This window comes from Prionailurus bengalensis, chromosome B4 (assembly GCF_016509475.1).
Source record: "Prionailurus bengalensis isolate Pbe53 chromosome B4, Fcat_Pben_1.1_paternal_pri, whole genome shotgun sequence".
NCBI classification, from domain to species: domain Eukaryota; kingdom Metazoa; phylum Chordata; class Mammalia; order Carnivora; family Felidae; genus Prionailurus; species Prionailurus bengalensis.
This window is the reverse complement of record NC_057358.1, coordinates 138,373,494-138,387,285: the sequence shown is the minus strand read 5'-3', so window position 1 is coordinate 138,387,285 and position 13,792 is coordinate 138,373,494. Positions and strand designations below refer to the sequence as shown.

Here is a 13,792-nt window from a genome sequence, read left to right as displayed (position 1 = left end):
CTGCCCCTGGCCAGGGTGGCTGATGGAAACCGGAGCTTAGTAAGGATGCCCCAGCCAAGCAGCCAGGTAGGCCACGGGGAGCAGGGGGTTAATCGGGGAGTAGGGAGGGGTGCAAACAAAAGGCAGAGAGGGGAAACCGGGCTGCAGGGCCCAGCCCGGCCAGGCACAGACACAGGGAGCTCTGTGTGCCTGCCCGCTGCCCGGCACTGTGACTAACGGCCCCACTATTGTACCCTGAAGCCAGCCCTTTGTACCGTCCCCCTGGCGTCTGGGAGCATGGCCGAAGAAACCCTTCCCAGCAGTCCTCCCCTCATCCTGGAAGCTTGCAGCTCTCGGGGATGCTGGGGGCCTGACTAGACACCACAAGTGTCTTTGACCCTGGCCAAGAAGGGCCACCAGCAAAAAAAAAAAAAAAAAAAAAATAGAAGCAGAAAAACCAGTCTCCCCCACTCTGGGGTGCGGAGGTGGGTGGTGGTGGGCCTGGGGACCTGCGACACCCGCACTGCCCGATACGGTAGTCCCTCACCACGTGCCCCATGTGACCACTAAGCCTCTGAAAGTCAGGGAGTCCGTCTGAATGGAGATGTATGTGGATCATACACTCTGGATTTCAAAGACTTCATAGAAGAGAAAAAAAGCAAAAACTCATTAATAATTTCGTATTAATTACACACTGAAATATACTCCTTCGAATATATACTAGATAAAGTAAGTTGTATTATTAAAGGGAATGTCATCTGTTTGCTTTTACTTTTTAAAAAAGGTGGGTGTTCAGCCACGTGAAATTACGCATGTGGCCTGGTCTGCAGCTCGTGTTCTGTGTCTACTGCACAGAGCTGGGCTGGGCTGGGAGTGGGCTTCCAAATCCCCTCTCTCCCAGGGAGACAATGGCCGGGGGGGGGGGGGGATGCCACCATAGCTCCTGGCCGAGTCACAACCCCTCACCCCAAGGCCAGGAACACCAGGCTCTCAGGGCCACCTCAGCCTTGGATTCACCTGTCTCCAGAACCGGGTCTTTCACACTGACGTGCATGGGAATCCTTTGTAAAACACATACGTGTGCATAGGAACACACACACACACACACACACACACACACACACGAGGGCCCTGGCTCCTCTGCACAGCTGGCTGTGCCAACCTGTCCCGGCTGGCTTTCGGAGAAGCCAGATTCACAGGGCACCCAGATGGCCCCCAAAGGCCTCCCAGGAGCCAGACACCTGACCCTTTGTCCTGGGACAGGCTGACCAGCCTAGGGCCCCATCGTGACTTTCAGGGACCCAAATGCTTCTGCCTCACAGCCCCTTGCTCCATACATATTAAAATTATATGTTATGACTGCACCGGTATACAAAGATGGCTGAATTCATCATTATATTATTCACTATGATTGTAGTCATTTTTTCCTCTGGATTTTAAGGTCCTCCCTGGACCTTCCCACCAAGCTCCCGGGACCGCTCCCCACACAGCCCCGCGAGGGGCACGGGCCTCTCCTTCCGCACCCGGGGCTTGCCCTGCTGTCCCTCCGGTGACCAGATCACCTTCCGCACCGTAGAATTCATTCCTTACGTCCGGCCCTGAATGTACGGTGTGTGGAGCCCCCGCCAGACGCCGGAAAACTTACCAAATTATTTTTAAGCACAGAAATTGGTCACGAGAAAGGCCGGGAGATCCCAGAACGGCCGAAGGCCCCAAGTCAGGGAGAACCAAGACACGACCCCCCCCCCCCCAGCGCTGTGCCGAGGCATGCCATGCGACACCCAGAGAAAAGCCCACCAAGCCACCAAGGGCAGGGGACGGTGGCACCAGAGGCGGCTGTTCCCGCCGGGGGCCCACCACCTGCCCCATGACCTCCAGTCCTCACACCCCCTGCCCTGGGCCCAGCTCCTGGACGGGGATGCGGGCTGGAGGGGATGCGGGCTTTCCAGCGTCTGGCAGAGAAGGGCACCTGGCACCCTCACCACCCGCCCTCGGTCCACGCCGCGGTGCCCGGCCTGGGCCTGGACACCCTGCTGAGGAAGGACCGGGTGCAGGAGATGGTTAAAATTCTGCATCCTTTTTGCATCCGCCTCCAGAGGAAGCACTGTTTTTTTTTTTTTTCTCCCCTCCCAAGCAGGAGGAAAAAAAAAAAAAAAAAAAAAGCTGAGGGCAGCAAATTGCAGGCCTTGGGATGTTTTTCTCCTTGACAGCCCCGGGCCCCGCCTCGCCCCGCCGGCCTTCCTCCGGCCACCACCACGGCCCGCCTGGCCCCCCGTGCACGCGCGGCCTCCCCGCGGAGCCCCGGCCCGGAGGGAGGGCGGGCGGCCGCCTGGCACTGCCCGGCTCTGTGCCCTCCCCTCCCCCACCGCCCGCTCTCCAGCTCCGGGCCCGATCGGCGCCCCCCCCACCCCCACCCCCACCGCCGCCCCGTGCCCACCCTGCGCCCGCCCGGTGGGGTGGGAGTGTGTGTGTCGGGGGCGGAGGGGGGGGTGCCCTCACCTTCCGGGCCTCGGTCCGGCTCGCGCCCGGGGCGCCCGGCCACGTCCTCGGCGCCGCCTCCGCTCGCCCCACCCCGCTGCCCGCGCTCGGCGGCGAGCCTGGCACCGTGCCAGCCTCCTGGGAGCCCGGCCCGGGCAGGGGAACTTTCCGGCGAGGGTGTGTGCGGGGAGGGGTGCGGGCCGCGGCGGTGCCCGGGGAGGGAGAGGCCCAGATGCCCGGCGGCCGCCCCCCGCCCCCGGCCCCTCTCCGGAGCCCCATAAAGGCACAGACAACACGGGCGCTTTAGTCAAAACAGTCATGTGCAGGAGCCGGGAAACAAACAAAAGCCCTTATTTATTTAGTTAGTTCACACACTCAGATAAGGAGACGCCTTTTGTGCACATAATTTCACACACACCAGAAAGGAGGCGATGCCACGATGCTCCCCGCAGCCCAGGGCTGGACAGCCCGCCTGGCCTGGGGAATAATTGCATCGCCAGGCCTGGGCATTTCCATATTTAAATTGGGCAGCAGCATATGATTAATTAAGAAGGAAAAAGGCAAAAAAAGGGAAGAAAGGCAGTGGGGGTGGGGAGCCGGACATTCTGGGCAGCTCCGTGTGCCAAGGTGCCCGCGGCAGCCGCTTAACTCCTCCCGTGCCAGGCTCAGGCCCCCGGGGGTGGGGGGATCGGCTGCAGGGGGTGGCTTGGAGGGAAGGCGGGCCGTGCCCTCTGCACAGTCCCAGCCGTGGGGTGCACGCCCTTGCCTGCCTTTGTGTATGGCGGGCCAGCCCAGCTTCACATGCTGAGCCAGGAACGTTCTCTTCCTCACTTCCTTATTCAGAGCAACTCTGCATTGGTCAGGTCAACGTGCTGTGCTGGTTCTGTGTTAAGAGACGTCCCAAAGGCTCTCAGCGGGGAGCAGGACCTGGCAGGGTGGCTGCCCTCCAGGCTGGGACAAGCGTGTCTTCTGCTAGCCACACTTTCGCCTACCAACACTCAAGCCGCGGTGAGGCCCCGCGGCCTGGTGAGGCTCCCACATCCCTTCGCGCTCACACGAGCCCCCTGCCAAGGGCCGCCCTGTGGCCTTTCTGTCCCTGAGAACAGCCAGCCTGTTCTGGAAAAGGGGCAGGAAGGCCTGCCGCCCTTCTGGAAAGAATCAAGGGCTGTGGTTAAGGGAGAGTCAGGGAAGGCTGTATTCCTAGGGGCAGGTGGCAGGCCCCGTGGGGCCCTGGGCTTAGGGTCCGCCATTACTGAGGGTCAGCTCTGTCCCCCGCCAGCTGTGTGGCCTTAAGCAAATCATCCAGCCTCGCCGGGTCTCAGTTGGCCCACCTGTGAAATGGGTCCCACGATGCCTGGGCCGTGGGCCCCACGATGCCTGCCCTGTGGGGTGAGGCAAAGCAGCTCCTGGCTGAGCAGAGAACCTGCCTGAGCTCCCAGAACCTCTGTCCTGGAGATAGGCCAAGGGGGAGCCAATAACAGTGCCTCTGGCAGGAACTTACTCAGCCCAGGAGCAAACCCAGAAGAGTCCAAATCCACTGGGCGGGTGGACGAGTTAAGGGCCTGGATCCTGGATTATCCGGTTGGGTCCGATGGCATGACACAAACCCTTGAACATGGAGCCCCTGGCCCGACGGTGATCAGAGAAGGAGGGGTGCAGTCTCTCCCCGGAGATGGAGGAAGGGCCAGAAGCCAAGGAATGTGGGCACCTCTAGAGGCTAGAAAAGGCCGAGGCAAGGTTTCTCCCCGGGGGGGGGGGGGGGGGGGCTCCAGAAGGAACCGGGCCTGCCAGCACCTTGGTTTTAGCCCCGTGAGTCATTGCGGACTCCCAGCCTCCACAGCTGCACAATAATTAGCTTGCCTTGGTGGAGCCACTAAATCAGCGACCTTTGTTACGGCAGCAATAGGAAACTCATACACCACCTCCCTTGCTCCCCCACATGTCCAGACGCCTCTGAGCGAGGCTGGGGGTGCAGCCCGCCTCCGTATCCACTCCACACAACGTCCGCTGCGCATCGGTGGCGGGCCGTGCTGGGCTGCGGTTGGCAGACCTCATCTTGCCCTCTGGAGTCTTCGGCCAAGTGACCAGCTGCCCCGCGGAGCCCTCCTTTCCTAAGGGGGCTCTCCCCTCACCTCCCGGCTCCTGCTTTTCGTCCCCACGCCCCTCTTCCTCCCCTTCTTCCTGCTTTTCCACGCCACCATGTTCGAGTGTTGCCCGAGAGAGGGCACCCCGCTAAGCCTTATTTTATTGCATCCCCAGCCTGGCGGGCTTAGCGACCGAGGCAGCCCAGACCCCGAAACCTGGTCCACAGTCCGGTGGGATAAGGGGTCATCTTCCGCCTCATTATCATTAATCTGTCCTCACGATAGGCCAGGCAGGAAGTTCTGGGGCCGGGGCCTCTGCTCCCTTGGCCCAGGGTCCTCATCCGGAGACCGTGGCCAAGGAGGCACTTCAGAGACCCCCCCCCCCCCCGCCAAGAGACTTCTGGGACCTAAGAGCCTTTGCTCTCCTAGGAAATCGGCAGAAACGTGCACACAGGCATTCCTCGAAGTGCTGTTTATACCAGAGAGAACGGGAGATAGCCGGCATCCAATAACAAGGGTTGTCAAAAAAGATGTATCCAACGGAATATTAGTCATTAACAATCGACCGGTGCAAGAATGAGATCTTCTGACTTGGGAATGGGGCGGTGATAAAATATTTAGTGAAACAAGCAGGAGATAAAATGATACATATTACCAGAAGAAGCTAAAATGCTAATTTTGTTTCAAATTGTGGAAGTTGGAAGCTGCCGAAGGCGCTCCCACTGGCTATTTCCGAGAGCGGGGGTTTTCCAGGTGATTGAAAATATTTTTCTTCTTTGGTGAGGATTCAAAATGCTCTAAAATTGGCATGTAACATCAGCGATGGAAGGGAGAGGCAATGCAGGAGAGGAGTCACGCTCCTTGGAGGGACCGCCTGGGGGTCCTCTCCGGCCTCCGCTCGCGGCGGGAGCGCTGCTGGCCTCACGAGTTGGTGACCTGTCACAAAGGGAAGGCCCTGTGCTCAGAAGGGCCCACCCTTCGTTTCATGCCCTGCTGTCACCATCTTGAAAGTCTTGATCATTCTGAACAAGGGCCACACGCGTTCCCTTCACACTGAGCTCTGCAGGTTGTGCAGCCGGAGTCCCGGCGGGCGACCCGAGGCCTCCGGACGCCTCCACTTGGCTCCCCGGCTTCCTTAGTGCAGCGACCAGCTGTTGTACTATGTTTGGTTAATGTCCCGCTCAGAGAGCCCTGTCGTCGTCTTCTCCTTGCTACAGAGGCTACCGGCAAAAGCGGGAAACGGGGCTCTGTTTTGTAACAACACGCATCCGTCCCTTCTAAGACGAGCACCTCACCCACTTTTTAGGACCCCCTTACCAGGTGTGTGTATCCCCCTCCCCCCTGTAAAACCAGGCGCCTCAGACCCAGAGCCACTGCTGTAGCCCTGTCTACACCCGGTCCGAACAGTCAAGTTTCGGGGATACCAACAAGGCTGCCGCAGACACACCACCGGGGAAGTGGTGAGCTGCTCGTCTCTGGAGGCATTCAACAAAGACTGCAGGGCTGCCAGCAGGAGCACTGTGCGGGAAACACCCTCTCTGGATGGGAAATGAGCCCAGAGAACCTCACCCCGGTGTCATAGCTGCACAGAGCCTCCAGCATTTTCTCAAGGTACTGTGTGTATCAGACTCACCTCTCGATCCCCAGTGCTCAGCACAGGGCTGTCGACACAGGGGAGAGGCTCAGCGATGCTTTCTTTGAGGATAAGAAAAGAAACAAAGGAAGCGGGGAGAGGCAAGCAATTGAGGGTTGACACGAAATGGCGAGACAGAGTCCTGAGCGGCCCCAGAAGCAGGTGGGTTTGTGAGGGGAGCCAGTGGCAGGGTCTACCCAGACTGCGGTCCGATAGAGCAGTGAACGCATACTGAGTGCCTACTGTGGGCTGGTACCACGCTAAGTGTGCACGCGGGTATCGCCATCCTCCCCGCGATCCCACTGAGTCAGAGCCAGTACTGAGCCCATTTTATGAGTGAGGAAGTTGAGGATGCCGGGAGACGAGGTCAGTCTCCCAGGGCCCGCGGGCTGGAGGCACAGCCCCGCCTCTCTGCGGCCCTCCCTCGGTGCAGCAACAGGCCCAGGTTTTCCTACCTGGAGGTTGACTGTACTGCTTGGGACAGGAAGAAAGTTCAAGTTCAGATTCGCTTTCTGCGTCCTACACAGCGAGCTCTGTGGGCACAGGCTGAGAGGGCACGGAGGCTCCTCCGAGGACGTGGGGGCGGGGCAGTCCTGTTACCTGATTCAAAGCGAGATTTTAAACTTCAAATCAGTTCAGTTAAGCAAACGTGGGCCCAAAGGGGCAACGTCAGCCTCAGTTGTCTGGAGCACTCAGTATGCGGAGGCCACGACTTCCCTGAGACGTGGGGCGAGTGGGGTGCGGACCACCTCCCCTCCCTGGCTCCCCAGATCTATGGGGCTTCCTGGCCAGAGCTTGAGCTGGGACTAGGGTCACTAGGCAATCTGTGTCCTTTTACCATTAACCAGCTCATGTGTCCAAGGGGTTGCACAGTGGGGGTCCACAGGCTGGGTTCAACCCAAGGATATATTTCTCCTGTCCTGTGATATTTTCAAAGTTTGGACATTCCATGCACAGGTATGGATTTTCTTCTCCTAACGAGTCTGCAGCTCTGGAACCCGAGGCCTTTACCCTCTTGGCAGCCACTGGCTGGCCTGGGATCTGTTCTCTGTTCCTTGGTCCCTGAAAAATCTCCACTGGGCCCCACCTGGCCTGCCTGAACCCTGCAGGCTGCCCTTTGGAGGCCCCCGCTGGAATGTCCGGGGCTCCCCAGCTGGCCCACGCCTCGCTCCCGCAAGGGTGCTCTAGCCACTGCCCTGCGGGCCTCTCACTGAGGACTGTGGGCTCCGGGAGCCCTGGGAATGGAGATCTCCAGAAGGTCAGGAGCCTGGCCACTGTCTAGAGCAAGGCCACGCAGGCAGTCCCCGCTCCGGTCGGGGGGCATTCAGTGCATCTTAGAGATCCAGGCCCAGACCCAAGGCAGAACTCTGGAGCTTTTGAGGTTCTGCCAGCAACCCGGTGGGGGGGGGGGCTTCCCTATCCCGTAGGTGCCCCCCCCTCCAGGGATCAGGACACTCACAGGCCTGTCTCAGGCAAAGGGGGAAAGGTGTGGAGAAATGGGCTGGAGTGGCTGCTGGGCCTGGGTCTGTGGGCAAAGGAAAGCGGGTGAAGGAGGCAGCCGTGTCCCCGCCCTTGCTCCCCGCGGACAAGGTCCCACAGGCCCCGACCACGGCTGCCATGTTGTGTCATGGTGGCTTGGCATTCCGGCTGCCCTGGCACAGTCACCCCAGGCAGAGCAGACAGGGACGTTGTGGCCGGGTGCGTCCTGCTCAGGAGGGCCCCCCGCATGGCCGCAGGGAAGCTGCCTGGGGAAGTGGGGTGGGTCGGGAGCAGTGTCCCCCCAGAGCCCCCAGGACCGCTCCTGCTACGGCCTGGATGGGGCAGGTTCTCCCTGAACTGTTGGGGGGTCCCTCTTCTTGGCAGGCCCTAATCCGACCGTGGAGCCCCCCGGGCAGGCCCCCGCCGGAGAGAGTGACCACCTTAGAGGTGCAGTGGCACCCCCTGCCCCCCCCCCCGCTTCCCTCAGCCAAAGTGGGGGGGGGGGTGCAAGAAACAGAGGAGAGAGCCCGAGTGGTCTTGTTTCCCCTTTAAGAGCCTGGATGGCCGCCGCCCAGACGCAGCAGCCCCTGGGAGGGAACGTGTCGGGAAGATTCCCTCCCGAACTTCCGAGGCTTTGTTCGGGAGGAGGCCGGGGAGGGCAGACTTCGCGGGGCGCTGGAGGGCCGGGGCTCGGCGGTGCGCTCTCATGGCGGCCGCGGCGCCCCCTCCCGGCCCGAGACCCGGCCCCTGCACCCCGGGCCGCCCACCCCGAAGCCCCGAAGCCCCGAAGCCCCGAAGCCCCGAAGCCCCGAAGCCCCGAAGCCCCGAAGCCCCGAAGCCCGGGCCGCGCGCTCGGACCCCGGCCGGCCGCGGCGCACGGGGTGGGGCGAGGGCGGGGGAGCGGGCGCGCTTACCGGGTCGTCCCGGGGAGCCCCGCGCGGTCAAGTTCACGTCCGGCCCCTGGACTGTCCGAGGTCCCGGCGCGGCCGGGCGGAGCGAGGCCGCGACGGGCGGCGCCCCGGGTCCCCGCCGCGCCCGGCCCTTGGGCGCCGCTGTCACCCTGGCCTTGCGACCCCAACTTTCCGCCCGGTCGCGGAGCTGGAAGTTTCCGGGCTTCGCGGGCGCTGGGCTGGGTTTCAGCAGCGACGTCTGAGCTTGGCAACAAAGAGGGAAAGCAGGCCGGGAGAGGGGAGGAAAGAAAGAAATACGCTGGAGGGGGGCGGGGGGGTGCTGGCTACTTAGAAATCCGACAATTTGAAATTCCGCCCAGAGCTTTTTGGGGTTGTTTCTTTCTTAATTGGTAAACAACCACCCCTCCCCCTCTGGAGGGTCTCCTTCAGCCTTGCTGGGCACCCTCCTGGGGCACCTGTGTGTTTTATAACCCACTCCCAAGTGTCTTGGGCAAATTGGGGGGCGGAGGGGGTGGCGAAGAGAGCAGAACATATGCTTCCTGAAAGGTAGTGACACTAACACCGAGTCCCCGGGGCAGCAGCAGCCCCTGGGTCTCTGTCTGTCTTGTCCCCCCAGCCAAGGGCTTGAGTCAGCCACTGCGGCCAGCTACCCTATGTTTCTGTCCTCAGAGTGGAAGGACAGCTGGTGAGCCCCGGTGTCCGGGAGGGGACCGCGGAGAGGCCCAGCCGGCATCTGCAGTGAACGCAGGACCCCGTTCCTGCCCTTCGGGCACATGTTTCGTGGGCCAGGCCTTGACCACACCTGGCAGCCCTGGGCTGCTCTTCTTCATTTTCTGCCCTCTTGGCTCCGCCTGGCTTGGAACCTTCCCGGGGCAGCGTCCTGGGGACACATCCGGGCTGGGGGAGGCAGCTGAGCGGCCCCAGGTCTGGGAACCTGTGCACCACCCAAGCCCCGTCCCTTCAGGGGTCCTGTGAGCACTGGAACAGGAGCTGGGGGCACAGAGTAGCCACCTACCAATCAGCCCTGGGATGCCCCTGCGCTGCCCTGTTTATCCGTGTGTCTGTCCATCTTTCCTTGTGAGACTGTTTATGGAGAGACTACTCTGTCCCAGGCCTGCTACTCCAGAGTGCCCGAAAAGCTGGGAGGAGCGGGGTGGGTTGTGTGTTTGTTTTTTAAAGAGAAAAGGAGCAAGGGGGTTGCGCTTGGGGCTGGCTGGAGTGCCGTGCGGAGCCCGTCTTCTGAGCCGCGGAATCCTCCTCAACCTACACACATAGGCTTCCAGTGTGTTCCCAGGGCCCACGGGCCTCATCTGGGGGCGGGCGGTGGAGGGAAATCCACCTGCCAACGAAGCCTAAGATCCTTCGCCACGGCAGGCGGAATGGAGTTTCTCGCTGTGTTTTTAAGGTTTGTTTTTTTTTTTAATTTTTTTTTCAACGTTTATTTATTTTTGCGACAGAGAGAGACAGAGCATGAACGGGGGAGGGGCAGAGAGAGAGGGAGACACAGAATCCGAAACAGGCTCCAGGCTCTGAGCCATCAGCCCAGAGCCCGACGCGGGGCTCGAACTCCCGGACCGCGAGATCGTGACCTGGCTGAAGTCGGACGCCCAACCGACTGCGCCACCCAGGCGCCCCAAAGGTTTTTTTTTTTTAATGCGTATTTATTTTTGAGAGACAGAGAAAGAGAGAGGGAGAGCACGAGCAGGGGAGGGGCGGAGAGAGAGGGAGACATAGGATCCGAAGCAGGCTGTCCGCACAGAGCCCGACGCGGGGCTCGAACCCGCGAACCGCGAGATCATGACCTGAGCGGAAGTTGGAGGCTTAACCGCCTGAGCCCCCCCCAGGTGCCCCACTTACTGTGTTTTCACCGGAGCAAGTGTGAGCCTTGGCTTTCTCTCACTTCTCCCCTAGACCTCGGCTGGTCAGCCACACACACTCCGGCCACGCGATTGAAGTTTTATCAAGGCTCCGTGTCAGGGTGTGACATTTCACAGGGACATGCTGTAGGGATCCCTTGCTTTCTGTGAAAGCTTCTTGTGCAGAGGCCCCACCCTTGCGCGGGGAAGGAGACCTACCTGCTCTGTCCCGTGGCGTCCTCCCTGGCGACTCCCCTCCTCAGCGGCAGCCACTTTGGCTTTTCAGGACTGGAAAATGTCCTGGGAACTGTGCCTCTTCCCGAAGCTTGAAACCATTTGTTCTCTGATGCGCGGTCACTGGTGCTCCGTTTGTCCCCAAAGCGGATGTCACCGTGGCTCCACCAAAGTCCTATCAAGACCTTGTCGGGGGAGGCTCGATGGGCACGTGGCCTGTGCGGGTGCTGCATGATCAATGATCTGTGGACCTCCTCGTAAACTTCTCAATCCTTAGGGCGCCTGCGTGGCTCAGTCGGTTAAGCGTCTCACTTCGGCTCAGGTCATGATCTCTCGGTTTGTGAGTTCGAGCCCCGCGTCGGGCTCTGGGACGACAGCTCGGAGCCTGGAGCCTGTTTCGGATTCTGTGTCTCCCTCTCTCTCTGCTCCTCCCCTGCTCATACTCTGTCTCTCTCTGTCTCAAAAATACATAAACCATTAAAAGATAATAATAATAATTTCTAAAAAAAAAAAAAAAAAGTCTTAATCCTTTGAGAACAAGAGGCCCTGGACCCAGAAAGTTATGTAGCTTAGTTTGGACATTGGCCCTTAGTTTGGACATTGGTTAACGGTGTCATAAAGTAAACCAACAAACAGAAAATCCAAAAACAAAACCAAAAAACTATGACTTTTATATTTCTTTTACTAAATTCCATTCACAGAAATAATCCCAGATTCTATGTAAACGAGATAAAAATGTTTTCATCCACGACCATTGTATTTAGGAAAAACGTGCCCCCTGAAGACGCAGGAAGCTGTTATGGAAGGAGGTATGGTTCCAAGAGAGTCGGAGGCGTCCACGTTCAGCCCTCGGCTCTGCCTCATTTGCCGTCTCAGGGGCTCAGCTCCCTGGGCTGGGGGTGACCGGTCCCTCCTGCAGGGTGTCCTGAGGAGACAGGGTGATGGGAGACGTTCGAAGAGGACCCGGCACATAGCAGGTACTCAGTCCAAAGTACCCTTGATTGTCATGGTTACCGCTTGACGGGAAGGCTCACGCACAGTCTGACTGCTTTTAATATAATGCATTTTAATATAATGTATTTTATATATAATGTATTTTAATATGATGTATTTTACCTACTTTTCATATAAGTTTATCTCATCTTATTTTAAAAGTCATACAACTAGGGGCGCCTGGGTGGCGCAGTCGGTTAGGCGTCCGACTTCAGCCAGGTCACGATCTCACGGTCTGTGAGTTCGAGCCCCGCGTCGGGCTCTGGGCTGATGGCTCGGAGCCTGGAGCCTGTTTCGGATTCTGTGTCTCCCTCTCTCTCTGCCCCTCCCCCGTTCATGCTCTGTCTCTCTCTGTCCCAAAAATAAATAAACGTTGAAAAAAAAAAAGTCATACAACTGTAGGGGCGCCTACAGTTGGCTTGGTCGGTAGGGCATGCGACTCCTGATCTCGGGGTTGTAAGTTCGAGCCCCACTTTGGGTGTAGAGAATACTTAAAAAAATACAAGTGTTATAGAAAGTTTAAAGAACATAAGTGGAGGCGGGGATGGGGGCTGGGTGGCTCAGTCGGTTAAGTGTCTGACTCTTGGTTTCCTCTCAGTTCATGATCTCATGGGTTCATGAGTTGGAGCCCCGAGCTGGGCTCTGGGCTGGCAGCAAGGAGCCTGCTTGGGATTCCCTCTCTCTCCCTCTCTTTCTGCCCCTCCCCTGCTTGTGCTATCTCTATGTCTCTCAAAACAAATAAATAAACTTTAAAAAAAAGGGGGGGGGCACCTGGGGGGCTCAGTCAGTTAAGTGTCTGACTTCGGCTCAGGTCATGATCTTGTGGCTCATGGGTTCAAGCTCAGAGCCCAGAGCCTGCTTCCGATTCTGTGTCTCCCCCTCTCTCTGCCCCTCCCCTGCTCACACTCTGTCTCTCTCTCCTTCAAAAATAAATAAACATTAAAAAAAAAAAAAAGGAACATACAAGGAAGGAAGGAAGATGGAAAGGGAGAAAATTTCCATCCTGGTCCCTCGACTCCAAAGACTTTGGCCACTCTCTTTACGTTTTATTTCTTGATAGTTCTATAAATAGACATATAAATACATGACATTTGCTGAACTTTTTTTTCTTTTACTTCATCAACTGAATTTTATTTACTTATTTAAAAATCTATTTATCTTGAGAGAGAGAGAGTGCGTGCGTGTGCGCATGCACAAGTGGGGAAAGGGTGGAGAGAGGGAGAGAGAGCATCCCAAGCAGGTTCCGTGCTGTCAGCACAGAGCCCGACACGGGGCTTGAACCCATGAACCACGGGATCGTGACCTGAGCGGGAAACGCTGCGTCACCAAGTGTCCTTAACTTGCTGTTGTCTCTTCTTTCCCATTTGTGACTTGGTTTAAACACACACACACACACACACACACACACTTTTTGTTTTTGTTTTTAACAGTTTCAGCCTTTTATTTTTCCGTTTCTACAGTCTGTTACAGAATCTGCTCAGTGAGGAAGGGAAGAGAAACCGAGCCGGTCGGGCCTCCTCCTCGGAACCTTTGTGAGGCCAGCTGGCCGGAGGGAAGCGGCCTTAGGTTGGGGGCGATGCCGGGGCCCCAGTGGCTCCAAGAGCAGGCAGAACCCTGTTCTCGGAGAAGTTCGCGTTCCGCTGCGAAGCTCAGCTGCCAGGTCCACCGAATGTGCGGACGTTAGAAGTCGCACAAGAGGGGTGCCTGGGTGGCGCAGTCGGTTAAGCGTCCGACTTCAGCTCAGGTCACGATCTCGCGGTCCGTGAGTTCGAGCCCCGCGTCGGGCTCTGGGCTGATGGCTCGGAGCCTGGAGCGTGTTTCCGGTTCTGTGTCTCCCTCTCTCTCTGCCCCTCCCCCGTTCATGCTCTGTCTCTCTCTGTCCCAAAAATAAATAAACGTTGAGAAAAAAATTAAAAAAAAAAAAAAAAAAAGAAGTCACACAAGAACCCGGAGCAGACAACGCGCGTGGGAGAAAACTCAGCCCCGGATCCCCAAACCCACCCCGCATTGATGAGCTAGTTGGGGCCCAGAAGCTCCCGGGAAATGAAGCTTGAATCGTGTGAGAATCCAGGCGTGGGGTCAAGTCTGAGCTCCGCCGCCTGGGTGACTTCAGTGAATCACTTCTGCCTCAGTTTCCCCAAAGTT

General features: G+C 58.4%; 1 long non-coding RNA gene across 1 annotated transcript; it reads left to right on the top strand.

The window, feature by feature from the left end:
* Window positions 1-7,196: 7,196 nt before the first annotated feature.
* LOC122472909 lies at window positions 7,197-13,337 on the top strand. The gene is made up of 3 exons (XR_006294549.1): window positions 7,197-7,432; window positions 11,419-11,631; window positions 13,078-13,337. It is a non-coding gene; the product is annotated as an uncharacterized LOC122472909 (long non-coding RNA).
* Window positions 13,338-13,792: the final 455 nt, after the last annotated feature.